Genomic DNA, 14,907 nt, shown 5'->3' on the forward strand with positions numbered 1-14,907 from the left:
CAATGTGACCCTAGCCTAAAGGTACCGTCACACTGAACGATATCGCTAGCGATCCGTGACGTTGCAGCGTCCTGGCTAGCGATATCGTTCAGTTTGACAGGCAGCAGCGATCAGGATCCTGCTGTGCCATCGTTGGTCGGCGCAGAAAGTCCAGAACTTTATTTCGTCGCTGGACTCCCGCAGACATCGCTGAATCGGCATGTGTGACGCCGATTCAGCGATGTCTTCACTGGTAACCAGGGTAAACATCGGGTTACTAAGCGCAGGGCCGCGCTTAGTAACCCGATGTTTACCCTGGTTACCAGTGGAAACGTAAAAAAAAAAAAAAAAAAAAAAAAAAAACACTACATACTTACATTCCGGCGTCTGTCCTCTCCGGTGCTGTGCTTCTCTGCACTGTGTAAGCGCAGCGGCCGGAAAGCACAGCGGTGACGTCACCGCTGTGCTCTGCTTTCCGGTGGTCGCTCAGTGCAGAGAAGCAGAGCGCCAGAGAGGACAGACGCCGGAATGTAAGTATGTAGTGTGTGTGGTTTTTTTTACGTTTACGCTGGTAACCAGGGTAAACATCGGGTTACTAAGCGCGGTCCTGCGCTTAGTAACCCGATGTTTACCATTGTTACCAGGGGACTTCGGCATCGTTGGTTGCTGGAGAGCTGTCTGTGTGACATCTCTCCAGCGACCACACAGCGACGCTGCAGCGATCGGGATCATTGTCTAGATCGCTGCAGCGTCGCTTAATGTGACGGTACCTTAAGACCCCAGTCCAGAGCCTCTCACCTAGCCAAATTAGTTCTCATGCTTCGCACTGACGAAGGCCAACAGCCCGAAACACCGTGTCTGCGAATTGAGATACTAATTTGGCTTTTATCCTAAGTCATATTGCACGACTTGTTAAAGAGTTGATTGTGACTTGTAGGATCGCTACTTCCATCAGGTGGCGCTATAGAGTTTAAGTCCTCTTTTTCTCAGAAGAGGCAATTTGCATATTATAAGATGCATGATCATTAACTGCCTAAATTGCTAGCCTGGCACCTGATGCCACCAGGAAAAGAAATTCAAGCATCTTCAACACTATAATTTGTGCTCATCTAAACTCCCTGAAGGCCAAAACAGCAGTCAGAAGAACTTGTGTAGTAAAGATAAAGCTCTGCTGCAGTAAGTTCTCAGTATCACTTGTCAGTGACTGATTTAGTCACAGAAAAAAACACTTTAGAACAAACTCAGACATCCATGAAACAGTCAGAGTACGGTCCATGACTTAAGGTACCGTCACATTTAGCGACGCTGCAGCGATATAGACAACGATGCCGATCGCTGCAGCGTCGCTGTTTAGGTCGCTAGGAGACGTCAAACACCAGCAACACCAGAACGATGCAGGAGCGATCCAGTGACGTACTTATCGTTCTCGCTGGTTGTTCACTCCATGAAGAAACATTGCACGCATCGTTGCTTTTGCTGTCAAACATGACGATACACACCGACCTGACGACCAAATAAAGTTCCGGACTATCAGCTCCGACCAGCGATGTCATAGCAGGATCCTGATCGCTGCTGCGTGTCAAACACAACGAGATCGCTATCCAGGACGCTTAAACGTCACGGATCGCTGTCGTTCTCGTTGTTAAGTTGCTTAATGTGACGGTACCTTTAGGGACTAACATCTTGAACTCTATAGCCTATGAGGTTGCTGAATTTGGATCAGGAGACCTGAAGTCAGGTTGTAAATCGCGATCAAACACCCTTCTTTTAGAGGTGTGCAATTAGATTTGCATGGATCTGGTCCGGCATCCAATCTGGTCCAACATTGTAGGTCATCTTCACTTTTCCATAAGGCATCCTGGCTGCCTTGGCTTCTTACTAGACCCCACGATGTCACGACAGCACAGGACCTAGTAAGTTCCTGAGGGAACGGGGGATGTAATGTGCAGAACTAAAGACCAGCTGTCATGGAGGGCTGGATGCCCAAACCGGTGCTGGGCAAATCCAATTGATCATCTATACTTTCTGTCTTATACTTTTTGCTTTCATATTTATAGGGGTGTTCAGAGACCCACATTTTGTGATAGACTGAACATGAAGAAATGTTGCAACTTGTTGGGTAGGATAAAGGCTGAGGAAACCATCCAACCCAGGCTCTTTTACTCAGAATAGGATGCTAGTAGCATACCTATGCCACCACCCTTTTATCTGTTCCCCTCAGGGTTGTGGAGTTGAAGTCGGTGTCCATTTTGATTTGAGTATGAATGCAATGGACCAGAGGTCCCCAACTCCAGTCCTCAAGGCCCACCAACAGGTCATGTTTTCAGGATTTCCTTAGTCTTGCCCAGGTAATAATTGCATCACCTGTGCAATGCAAAGGAAATCCTGACATGACATGTCCTATAAATGTCTGCTCTGCTCCTGATCTAAGGATCTCAGCTCTTAGTTGAGATGAATCTGTCCATGCCCAGCAGTGACCAGTGCTGTGGAGTCGTAGTTGAGAGGAATCTGTGCTGCATTTTATGTACATGCTGAGAGCAGTATGATGTTAGGCTACGTTCACATTAGCGTTTCCCGACGCAGCATGGACATGCGTTGTGCTGCGTTGTGCGACGCATGCGTTTTTTTTGCCACAAGCGTCGGGCAAAGAAAACGCAACATGTTGCATTTTTTTGCGTCGAAATTTTGGCAAAAAATGACGCATGCGTCGCAAAACGCAGCGTTTTTGCGTGCGTTTTGGTGCGTTTTTATTTGCGTTGCCGACGCAGCGGCGCACACTGCAAATGTGAACGTAGCCTAAAGGCGGAGACCCCAATTCTAGCGATGTGTCACTTACTAGCCCAAAATAAATCAGGGCAAGATCAGCAGATCACTACAGGACTGGTTGACTGGCGGTCTCATGCTTCTTGATCCAGCCACACTACAAGCATTGATCAGCAGCTTTCTGCCTATGCAGAGTGTAAACAAAAAGCTGCCAATCAGTGGTGAGGGCAGGGTTATACAGAGCTCAGCATTCTGAGCGCTGCTAGATCTGCAGCAGAGAAGACAGTGAATGTATCAAAGTTACAGCAAGCAGCCCAGTAAGTAACATCACTGGGATCATGGTCTAAGCTCCTACCTACATCATGCTCTCAGATTACATAAACTCCCGCCAACAGGATAAAAGGAACCGACTTCAGTCAAAAGGCTCCAGCAGGGGATTGTATGGAGATGCAATTAATCTGGAGCTGTTCCATGGTTGGATTTTCCCAGCACCGCTCTAGGTGATTGGCAGGTCTCCCCACATATACATATAGGAGAGGTTTATCAATTACCTGGAGCTGGGCAGATAGGAGCCAGCCAGGGGTGGTGCAGGAACTGTTAGGCTGCGCGCACACGCTGTGGATCCGCAGCGGTTTCCCATGCGTTTACAATACAATGTAAACCTATGGGAAACGCAATCCGCAGTGCACATTCTGCGGAAAAAAACGCGCGGAAACGCAGCGGTTTACATCCTGCAGCATGTCATTTCTTTGTGCGGAATCCGCAGCGGTTTTACACCTGCTCCCTAATAGAAAACCGCAGGTGTAAAACCGCAGTGGAATCCGCACAAAAAAATGTGGTAAATCTGCAGGAAAAATGCGCCGTTTTTGCCCTGCAGATTTATTAAATCCACTGCGGAAAAATCTGCAGAGGATCTTTCTACATGTGCACATACCCATACTGGCATATTTTACAATGCGGTTTTATCTCTGGTTGGCGCGTTATGCTGTATATAAAACTGAATTGTTTTTGATACTTTGGTTTTTTTGCTTTGACAAAACATTATTGACATACTTAGGTGCAGGCTACATGTATTTATGTCTTTCTGCAGTGGAAACACACCAAAAACATAGGTGCGTTCTTTACAGCTGTGTGCACACGATGCAGATTTAGTGCAGAACTGCAGCGATTTTTCTGCGCAGAAACGCTGCAGATCTGCACTGTAATTTACAGTACAATGTAAATAAATGTGAAAAAAAAAGCTGTGCACATGGTGCAGAAAAATCTGCGCAGAAATGCTGCAGATTTCAAAGAAGCGCATGTCACTTTTGTGCAGATCTGCAGCGTTTCTGTACCCCTTCATTAACCCCTTTACCCCCAAGGGTGGTTAGCACGTTAATGACCGGGCCAATTTTTACAATTCTGACCACTGTCCCTTTATGAGGTTATAACTCTGGAACGCTTCAATGGATCCTGGTGATTCTGACATTGTTTTCTCGTGACATATTGTACTTCATGACAATGGTAAAAATTATTTGATAGTACCTGCGTTTATTTGTGAAAAAAACGGAAATTTGGCGAAAATTATGAAAATTTCGCAATTTTCCAACTTTGAATTTTTATGCAATTAAATCACAGAGATATGTCACACAAAATACTTAAGTAACATTTCCCACATGTCTACTTTACATCAGCACAATTTTGGAACCAAAATTTTTTTTTGTTAGGGAGTTGTAAGGGTTAAAAGTTGACCAGCAATTTCTCATTTCTACAACACCATTTTATTTTAGGGGCCACATCTCATTTGAAGTCATTTTGAGGGGTCTATATGATAGAAAATACCCAAGTGTGACACCATTCTAAAAACTACACCCCTCAAGGTGCTCAAAACCACATTCAAGAAGTTTATTAACCCTTCTGGTGCTTCACAGGAATTTTTTGAATGTTTAAATAAAAATGAACATTTAACTTTTTTTCACAAAAAATTTAATTCAGCTCCAATTTGTTTTATTTTACCAAGGGTAACAGGAGAAAATGGACCCCAAACATTGTTGTACAATTTGTCCTGAGTATGCCAATACCCCACATGTGGGGGTAAACCACTGTTTGGGCGCATGGCAGAGCTCGGAAGCGAAGGAGTGCCATTTGACTTTTCAATGCAAAATTGACTGGAATTGAGATGGGACGCCATGTTTCGTTTGGAGAGCCCCTGATGTGGCTAAACATTGAAACCCCCCCCACAAGTGACACCATTTTGGAAAGTAGACCCCCTAAGGAACTTATCTAGAGGTGTGGTGAGCACTTTGACCCACCAAGTGCTTCACAGAAGTATATAATGTAGAACCGTAAAAATAAAAAATCATATTTTTTCACAAAAATTATATTTTTGCCCCCAATTTTTTATTTTCCCAAGGGTAAGAGAAGAAATTGGACCCCAAAAGTTGTTGTACAATTTGTCCTGAGTACGCTGATACCCCATATGTGGGGGTAAACCACTGTTTGGGTGGATGGGAGAGCTCGGAAGGGAAGGAGCGCCGTTTGACTTTTCAAAGCAAAATTGACAGGAATTGAGATGGGACGCCATGTTGCGTTTGAAGAGCCACTGATGTGCCTAAACATTGAAACCCCCCACAAATGACACCATTTTGGAAAGTAGACCCCCTAAGGAACTTATCTAGAGGTGTGGTGAGCACTTTGACCCACCAAGTGCTTCACAGAAGTTTATAATGCAGAGCCGTAAAAATAAAACAAAATTTTTTTCCCACAAAAATTATTTTTTTAGCCCCCAGTTTTGTATTTTCTTGAGGGTAACAGGAGAAATTGGACCCCAAAATTTGTTGCCCAATTTGTCCTGAGTGCGCGGATACCCCATATGTGGGGGGGAACCACTGTTTGGGCGCATGGGAGGGCTCGGAAGGGAAGGAGCTCCATTTGGAATGAGGACTTAGATGGAATGGTCTGCAGGTGTCACATTGCATTTGCAGAGCCCCTAATGTACCTAAACAGTAGAAACCTCCCACAAGTGACACCATTTTGGAAACTAGACCCCCTAAGGAACTCATCTAGATGTGTTGTGATAGCTTTGAACCCCCAAGTGTTTCACTACAGTTTGTAACGCAGAGCCGTGAAAATTAAAAAAAAAATCTTTCCCCCCCCAAAATTATTTTTTAGCCCCCAGTTTTGTATTTTCCCGAGGGTAGCAGGAGAAATTGGACCCCAAAAGTTGTTGTCCTATTTGTCCTGAGTACGCTGATACCCCATATGTTGGGGTAAACCCCTGTTTGGGCACACGGGAGAGCTCGGAAGGGAAGAAGCACTGTTTTACTTTTTCAACGCAGAATTGGCTGGAATTGAGATCGGACGCCATGTCGCGTTTGGAGAGCCCCTGATGTGCCTAAACAGTGGAAACCCCCCAATTATAACTGAAACCCTAATCCAAACACATCCCTAACCCTAATCCCAACAGTAACCCTAACCACACCTCTAACCCTGACACACCCCTAACCCTAATCCCAACCCTATTCCCAACCGTAAATGTAATCTAAACCCTAACTGTAACTTTAGCCCCAACCCAAACTGTAGCCCTAGCCCTAACCCTAGCCCTAACCCTAGCCCTAACCCTAGCCCTAACCCTAGCCCTAACCCTAGCCCTAACCCTAGCCCTAATGGGAAAATGGAAATAAATTTTTTTAATTTTTCCCTAACTAAGGGGGTGATGAAGGGGGGTTTGATTTACTTTTATAGCGGGTTTTTTAGCGGATTTTTATGATTGGCAGCCGTCACACACTGAAAGACGCTTTTTATTGCAAAAAATATTTTTTGCGTTACCACATTTTGAGAGCTATAATTTTTCTATATTTTGGTCCACAGAGTCATGTGAGGTCTTGTTTTTTGCGGGACGAGTTGATGTTTTTATTGGTAACATTTTCGGGCACGTGACATTTTTTGATCGCTTTTTATTCCGATTTTTGTGAGGCAGAATGACCAAAAACCAGCTATTCATGAATTTCTTTTGGGGGAGGCGTTTATACCGTTCCGCGTTTGGTAAAATTGATGAAGCAGTTTTATTCTTCGGGTCAGTACGATTACAGCGACACCTCATTTATATCATTTTTTTATGTTTTGGCGCTTTTATACGATAAAAACTATTTTATAGAAAAAATAATTATTTTTGCATCGCTTTATTCTCAGGACTATAACTTTTTTATTTTTTTGCTGATGATGCTGTATGGCGGCTCGTTTTTTGTGGGACAAGATGACGTTTTCAGCGGTACCATGGTTAGTTATATCTGTCTTTTTGGTCGCGTGTTATTCCACTTTTTGTTCGGCGGTATGATAATAAAGCGTTTTTTGCCTCGTTTTTTTTTTTTTTTCTTACGGTGTTTACTGAAGGGGTTAACTAGTGGGCCAGTTTTATAGGTCGGGCCGTTACGGACGCGGCGATACTAAATATGTGTACTTTTATTGTTTTTTTTTTTATTTAGATAAAGAAATGTATTTATGGGAATAATATTTTTAATTTTTTTTTCATTATTTTGGAATATTTTTTTTTTATTTTTTTTTTTACACATTTGAAATTTTTTTTTTTTACTTTTTTACTTTGTCCCAGGGGGGGACATCACAGATCAGTGATCTGACAGTTTGCACAGCACTCTGTCAGATCACTGATCTGACATGCAGCGCTGCAGCCTTCACAGTGCCTGCTCTGAGCAGGCTCTGTGAAGCCACCTCCCTCCCTGCAGGACCCGGATCCGCGGCCATCTTGGATCCGGGGCTGGAGGGAGCGAGGTGAGACCCTCGCAGCAACGCGATCACATCGCGTTGCTGCGGGGGGCTCAGGGAAGCCCGCAGGGAGCCCCCTCCCTGCGCGGTGCTTCCCTGCACCGCCGGCACATCGCGATCATCTTTGATCGCGGTGTGCCGGGGGTTAATGTGCCGGGGGCGGTCCGTGACCGCTCCTGGCACATAGTGCCGGATGTCAGCTGCGATAAACAGCTGACACCCGGCCGCGATCGGCGGCGCTCCCCCCGTGAGCGCTGCCGATCGCATATGACGTACTATTGCGTCCTTGGGAAGTAAAGCCCACCCCACATGGACGCAATAGTACGTCTAATGGCAGAAAGGGGTTAATAGACATCCACAGTGGTAAAAACTGCAGAAAATCCACACAAAAAACGCACTAAAACCGCATAAAAAACACACTAAAACCGCAGGTGTGGATTCTGCCAGGAGATGCGGATTTTGTGCAGAAAATTCTGCACCTCTTTTCTTACGTGTGCACATAGCCTACCCGTGGAATTTACAAATATAATGCAAGTCTATGGGGAAAAGGAACAAAAAACTCAAAGCAGCAAGAGGAATGGACACGCTGTGGATTTGAAAAACGCTACAGGCAAGTTTACGCAGCGTTAAAAAGAAGCACAGTGGGCATGAGATTTCTATAAATCCTATCCACTTTGCTGGAACTGCAAGACCCTGCGTTTTTGACGGTTTCAAAAACCCGCAGCATCAAAAACGCACCAAAAGCTCTTGGTGGAAACGTAGCTTTACTACTGTATCCATCTTGTTTTACACTGTTGGATCCTAGGAACTGGTTAAAAATCAGGCAGCCAATCAATTCAATACGTATTAAGATTGTATGCAGGATACAACTTCACAAAAGGTTTCCATGACGCAGAAAAAAATCTTAAACCTTCTAGAGTAAAAAATCACAAACACAAATGGAGCTCACGGAAGCTTCGGATCCCACAAAGACCAAGCCGATGAAGGTACTGGCAGAAGACATGTCCAAAGGAGGGGGCAGGAGTGCTCTCAAAGACATTCCCCAACTTTATAAAACACTTCAGGTGAGGACTTCTTCCCCTTCACCCCAGCGACTGGACCCAGACATGTCTATGCTACAATGCCAACATCTCCAGTCATGTCTCACAGCTCTATTGGGCCAGAAGCCGACCTACAAGTGGCACTACAGATCATTCCTTCTCTCTGGAGGAAAGAAACTGCAAAATAGTTATTCCAGACATGTATGTGGAAATTTCAGAATGGCATACACTAGTACTTTGGTAAAGCAGGAAAGAGTTTATCCTCCAAAATGAAAAATTCAGAGGAAAACAACCTATGGAGAAGGAAAAAAAACAAAACAAAGGACACTCCTCCAGAGTTCCAGGCCGTCCCCTAATCTGGGCAGTATGTGCAGGCTGCAGCCACGTGCCTTACTACTGCGTACATCATGGCTCAGACAAATGGTGGTGATGTCAGTAAAACATGAGTTTTCTGGTCTATACCAGTAAAAACAATATTACAACAACAAAAAAAAACAATATATTGACAATGTATGTGTCTAAATTCAGATGGACATAGTTATACATAAGACAGATTACGACTGCAGACATACACGTGTGAATCTCGGGGTGTCTCACAATGACAGATCTGGCTGAGAAAGTGAACTAACTATTGCAAACACAGCTCTGCTCACAGTTGGTTACCAAACACCTCACCTTCTGGCCATCAACAAAAAATCCCCAGACAAATGAAGCTCCGTCTTCACGCACATGTCAACCATTGGGTAAATACACGTCACCACTGCATTCACTGATTGGCTGCAGAGGTCACCTGTCTATAAATAATCGGAACATGAAGTACACAAGCATACATCCTGTTGCCATTGCAGGACTAGGTAACCTCGGCAGGTGATCACTGGCTGCAGTGGTTAACATCACAGTCACTGATCAGCTGGCAGCATGCCAGATATGGAGGCAAAACTAGCAAGTCACCTGGACAATGCTAGGAAAGAGCATTCAAACCCTATAATAGCATATATGAGCCAAAGACCAGCCCATTTTTGGGAAGCCCAGCATTTGGAAGAAGCAGCCGATTCAGAGCCTGGACCTGGGAGTTGTGCTGGAGCTTGACGGCTTTACACAACTTTTATCAATGTGCTATTTTCAGGTTTTGCGAGAGAACACGGTCATTTGGATATTTTCCCTCATTCTGGTCTCATTTACTGCTGCCCACACAACCTGTAGGACTGTGGAAAGAGCTCTAAGCCAAAGATCTGCAGCTGCATACCCCTGCTCACCAATACACTGGAGGTGAAGATTTGTCTACATGTCAAAAATAACCAACCATAAAACAAAGCAAAATGAGAAAATTACTGCACCAACTAGTCTCAAAACACCTTAGAAGCTGAGGGCGTTGGTAACAACAGCATGTGAGGGGTATACATTGGCCGGGATAGGAGTCTTCCTCCATCCGCCAAAGAGTGTCCATAGGATCAGGTAGGGCTCAATCAGACATCTGTGCACATCGGTCAGAGGATGGACGAACTGTCCACAGGTCTCCCGACCCAAGCGTATAAGTCTCCATGAGGCTGTGACACTCCGTTCAGGGAGAGCCACGACTGGTCAGCGCCCTAAGAAGAAGCTTCAGGAAACAACACGCTCCTCAAAAGAAAGAGCAACTCTGGATGTCGTATAGCCTGCAAAACACGCGCCTCAGAAAGCTGCGGATAAATGGCACAGGTCCCCGGAGGACAATTACGCTACAGATGAAAGCTAAAAATATTTATCCAGTTTTGTAGCTACTTAGAAAGCACCACTGGTGTGGGGGGGGATGCTGGAACTTGTGGTTCTGCTCCAACTTTATAGCACCAGGGGACATCCAGCAGAGCGATACTAGTCTGCAGTAAATCAACCTCAGTACATCCCGAAGGACCCCGTGACAAGTCAAGGGGGCGTTTGTCAGGATCAAGTAACGTCCTAAAGCGATGGAAAGGGCATGGGAACATTAAACCGCAGCGCAGGTGTGAACAGGGCCTAACCCCAATATCTACCACGCAATCACATACTAGAAATGGGTCCTAATAACAAGTTTTTGTCAATGCAGGGACTTGTAGTTGCAGCACGGTGAGGGTTAGGCATGCTGCAACTTGTTGTTCAGCAGTAACTACAGGCACACTTGTACAACAGCATGTCATACTTAGACTAGAGCATGATTGGACTTGTAGTCCTACACTTTTCTAGAAGTGCATGGTGAGTGCTGTAATACTACAGCATGAGAACTCCTATGACAGGGTACTATGAGACTTGTAGTCCTACACTTTCCATATAAAAGTGAGGTGCTCGTGCAGGATACACTGGGACTAGTAATCCCATACTTTACATGACACAGGGCAGTGTGGCACTTGGGGAAGGGGGAGGCCGGCGCTCTACAGGGCACTGCGCGGCACTTGGGGAAGGGGGAGGCCGGCGCTCTACAGGGCACTGTGCGGCACTTGGGGAAGGGGAGGCCGGCGCTCTACAGGGCACTGTGCGGCACTTGGGGAAGGGGGAGGCCGGCGCTCTACAGGGCACTGCGCGGCACTTGGGGAAGGGGGAGGCCGGCGCTCTACAGGGCACTGTGCGGCACTTGGGGAAGGGGAGGCCGGCGCTCTACAGGGCACTGTGCGGCACTTGGGGAAGGGGGAGGGCGGCGCTCTACAGGGCACTGTGCGGCACTTGGGGAAGGGGGAGGCCGGCGCTCTACAGGGCACTGTGCGGCACTTGGGGAAGGGGGAGACCGGCGCTCTACAGGGCACAGTGCGGCACTTGGGGAAGGGGGAGGCCGGCGCTCTACAGGGCACTGCGCGGCACTTGGGGAAGGGGGAGGCCGGCGCTCTACAGGGCACTGTGCGGCACTTGGGGAAGGGGAGGCCGGCGCTCTACAGGGCACTGTGCGGCACTTGGGGAAGGGGGAGGGCGGCGCTCTACAGGGCACTGTGCGGCACTTGGGGAAGGGGGAGGCCGGCGCTCTACAGGGCACTGTGCGGCACTTGGGGAAGGGGAGGCCGGCGCTCTACAGGGCACTGTGCGGCACTTGGGGAAGGGGGAGGGCGGCGCTCTACAGGGCACTGTGCGGCACTTGGGGAAGGGGGAGGGCGGCGCTCTACAGGGCACTGTGCGGCACTTGGGGAAGGGGGAGACCGGCGCTCTACAGGGCACAGTGCGGCACTTGGGGAAGGGGGAGGCCGGCGCTCTACGGGGCACAGTACGGCACTTGGGGGGGCCGCGCTCTACGGAGCACAGTGCGGCACTCGGGGGGCTGCGCTCTACGGGGCACAGTGCGGCACTCGGAAGGGCCGCGCTCTACGGGGCACAGTGCGGCACGTGGGGGGCGGCGCTCTACGGGGCACAGTGCGGCACGTGGGGAAGGGGGAGGGCGGCGCTCTACAGGGCACTGTGCGGCACTTGGGGAAGGGGGAGGGCGGCGCTCTACAGGGCACTGTGCGGCACTTGGGGAAGGGGGAGACCGGCGCTCTACAGGGCACAGTGCGGCACTTGGGGAAGGGGGAGGCCGGCGCTCTACAGGGCACAGTGCGGCACTTGGGGAAGGGGGAGGCCGGCGCTCTACGGGGCACAGTGCGGCACTTGGGGGGCCGCGCGCTACAGGGCACAGTGCGGCACTTGGGGGGAGCACTCTACGGGGCACAGTGCGGCACTTGGGGGCGGTGCTCTACGGGGCACAGTACGGCACTTGGGGGGAGCACTCTACGGGGCACAGTACGGCACTTGGGGGGAGCACTCTACGGGGCACAGTACGGCACTTGGGGGGAAGGGGAGGCCGGCGCTCCACGGGGCACAGTACGGCACTTGGGGGGCCGCGCTCTACGGGGCACAGTGCGGCACTCGGGGGGCTGCGCTCTACGGGGCACAGTGCGGCACTCGGAAGGGCCGCGCTCTACGGGGCACAGTGCGGCACGTGGGGGGGCGGCGCTCTACGGGGCACAGTGCGACAAGTGGGGGGGCGGCGCTCTACGGGGCACAGTGCGGCACGTGGGGGGGCCGCGCTCTACATGGCACAGTGTGGCACTCGGGGGGGCTGCGCTCTACGGGGCACAGTGCGGCACTCGGAAGGGCCGCGCTCTACGGGGCACAGTGCGGCACGTGGGGGGGCGGTGCTCTACGGGGCACAGTGCGGCACGTGGGGGGGCGGCACTCTACGGGGCACAGTGCGGCACGTGGGGGTCGGCGCTCTATGGGCCACAGTGCGGCACGTGGGGGGCGCGCTCTACGGGGCACAGTGCGGCACTTAGGGGGTGCGCTGTAATACTACAGCATGAGAACTCCTATGACAGGGTACTATGAGACTTGTAGTCCTACACTTTCCATATAAAAGTGAGGTGCTCGTGCAGGATACACTGGGACTAGTAATCCCATACTTTACATGGCACAGGGCAGTGTGGCACTTGGGGAAGGGGAGGCCGGCGCTCCACGGGGCACAGTGCGGCACTTGGGGAAGGGGAGGCGGGCGCTCCACGGGGCACAGTGCGGCACTTGGGGGGAGCATTCTACAAGGCACAGTGCGGCACTTGGGGGGAGCACTCTACGGGGCACAGTACGGCACTTGGGGGGAGCACTCTACAGGGCACAGTGCGGCACTTGGGGGGCCGCGCGCTACAGGACACAGTGCGGCACTTGGGGGGAGCACTCTACGGGGCACAGTGCGGCACTTGGGGGCGGTGCTCTACGGGGCACAGTACGGCACTTGAAGGGAGCACTCTACGGGGCACAGTACGGCACTTGAAGGGAGCACTCTACGGGGCACAGTGCGGCACGTGGGGGGAAGGGGAGGCCGGCGCTCCACGGGGCACAGTACGGCACTTGGGGGGCCGCGCTCTACGGGGCACAGTGCGGCACTCGGGGGGCTGCGCTCTACGGGGCACAGTGCGGCACTCGGAAGGGCCGCGCTCTACGGGGCACAGTGCGGCACGTGGGGGGGGCGGCGCTCTACGGGGCACAGTGCGACAAGTGGGGGGGCGGCGCTCTACGGGGCAGTGCGGCACGTGGGGGGGCGGTGCTCTACGGGGCACAGTGCGGCACGTGGGGGTCGGCGCTCTATGGGCCACAGTGCGGCACGTGGGGGGCGCGCTCTACGGGGCACAGTGCGGCACTTAGGGGGTGCGCTGTAATACTACAGCATGAGAACTCCTATGACAGGGTACTATGAGACTTGTAGTCCTACACTTTCCATATAAAAGTGAGGTGCTCGTGCAGGATACACTGGGACTAGTAATCCCATACTTTACATGGCACAGGGCAGTGTGGCACTTGGGGAAGGGGAGGCCGGCGCTCCACGGGGCACAGTGCGGCACTTGGGGAAGGGGAGGCGGGCGCTCCACGGGGCACAGTGCGGCACTTGGGGGGAGCATTCTACAAGGCACAGTGCGGCACTTGGGGGGCCGCGCTCTACGAGGCACTTGGGGGGCGCGCTCTACGGGGCACAGTGCGGCACTTGGGGAAGGGGGAGGCCCGCGCTCCACGGGGCACAGTGCGGCACTTGGGGGGGGAGCGCTCTACGGGGCACAGTGCGGCATGTGGGGGGATCGCTCTACGGGGCACAGTGCGGCACTTGGGGGGAGCGCTCTACGGGGCACAGTGCGGCACGTGGGGGGAGCGCTCTACGGGGCACAGTGCGGCACGTGGGGGGAGCGCTCTACGGGGCACAGTGCGGCATGTGGGGGGAGCGCTCTACGGGGCACAGTGCGGCATGTGGGGGGAGAGCTCTACGGGGCACAGTGCGGCATGTGGGGGGAGCGCGCTCTACGGGGCACAGTGCGGCACTTAGGGGGTGCGCTCTACGGGGCACAGTGCGGCACTTGGGGGTGCGCTCTACGGGGCACAGTGGGGCACGCTATACGGGGCACAGTGGGGCACTTGGGGGTGCGCTCTACGGGGCACAGTGGGGCACTTGGGGGTGCGCTCTACGGGGCACAGTGGGGCACTTGGGGGTGCGCTCTACGGGGCACTTGGGGGTGCGCTCTACGGGGCACAGTGGGGCACTTGGGGGGTGCGCTCTACGGGGCACAGTGGGGCACTTGGGGGGTGCGCTCTACGGGGCACAGTGGGGCACTTGGGGGGTGCGCTCTACGGGGCACAGTGGGGCACTTGGGGGGTGCGCTCTACGGGGCACAGTGGGGCACTTGGGGGGTGCGCTCTACGGGGCACAGTGGGGCACTTGGGGGGTGCGCTCTACGGGGCACAGTGGGGCACTTGGGGGGTGCGCTCTACGGGGCACAGTGGGGCACTTGGGGGGTGCGCTATACGGGGCACAGTGGGGCACTTGGGGGGTGCGCTATACGGGGCACTTGGGGGGTGCGCTATACGGGGCACAGTGGGGCACTTGGGGGGTGCGCTATACGGGGCAAAGTGG

General features: G+C 51.6%; 1 protein-coding gene across 1 annotated transcript in view; it reads right to left on the minus strand.

Annotated features, from left to right (window-relative positions):
- RPRD2 (regulation of nuclear pre-mRNA domain containing 2) overlaps positions 1–14,907 on the minus strand; it is a 99,560-nt gene that overhangs the window by 84,001 nt on the left and 652 nt on the right. The gene's annotated exons all lie outside the window — the stretch shown is intronic.

This window comes from Ranitomeya imitator, chromosome 1 (assembly GCF_032444005.1).
Source record: "Ranitomeya imitator isolate aRanImi1 chromosome 1, aRanImi1.pri, whole genome shotgun sequence".
In the NCBI taxonomy this organism is placed as follows: domain Eukaryota; kingdom Metazoa; phylum Chordata; class Amphibia; order Anura; family Dendrobatidae; genus Ranitomeya; species Ranitomeya imitator.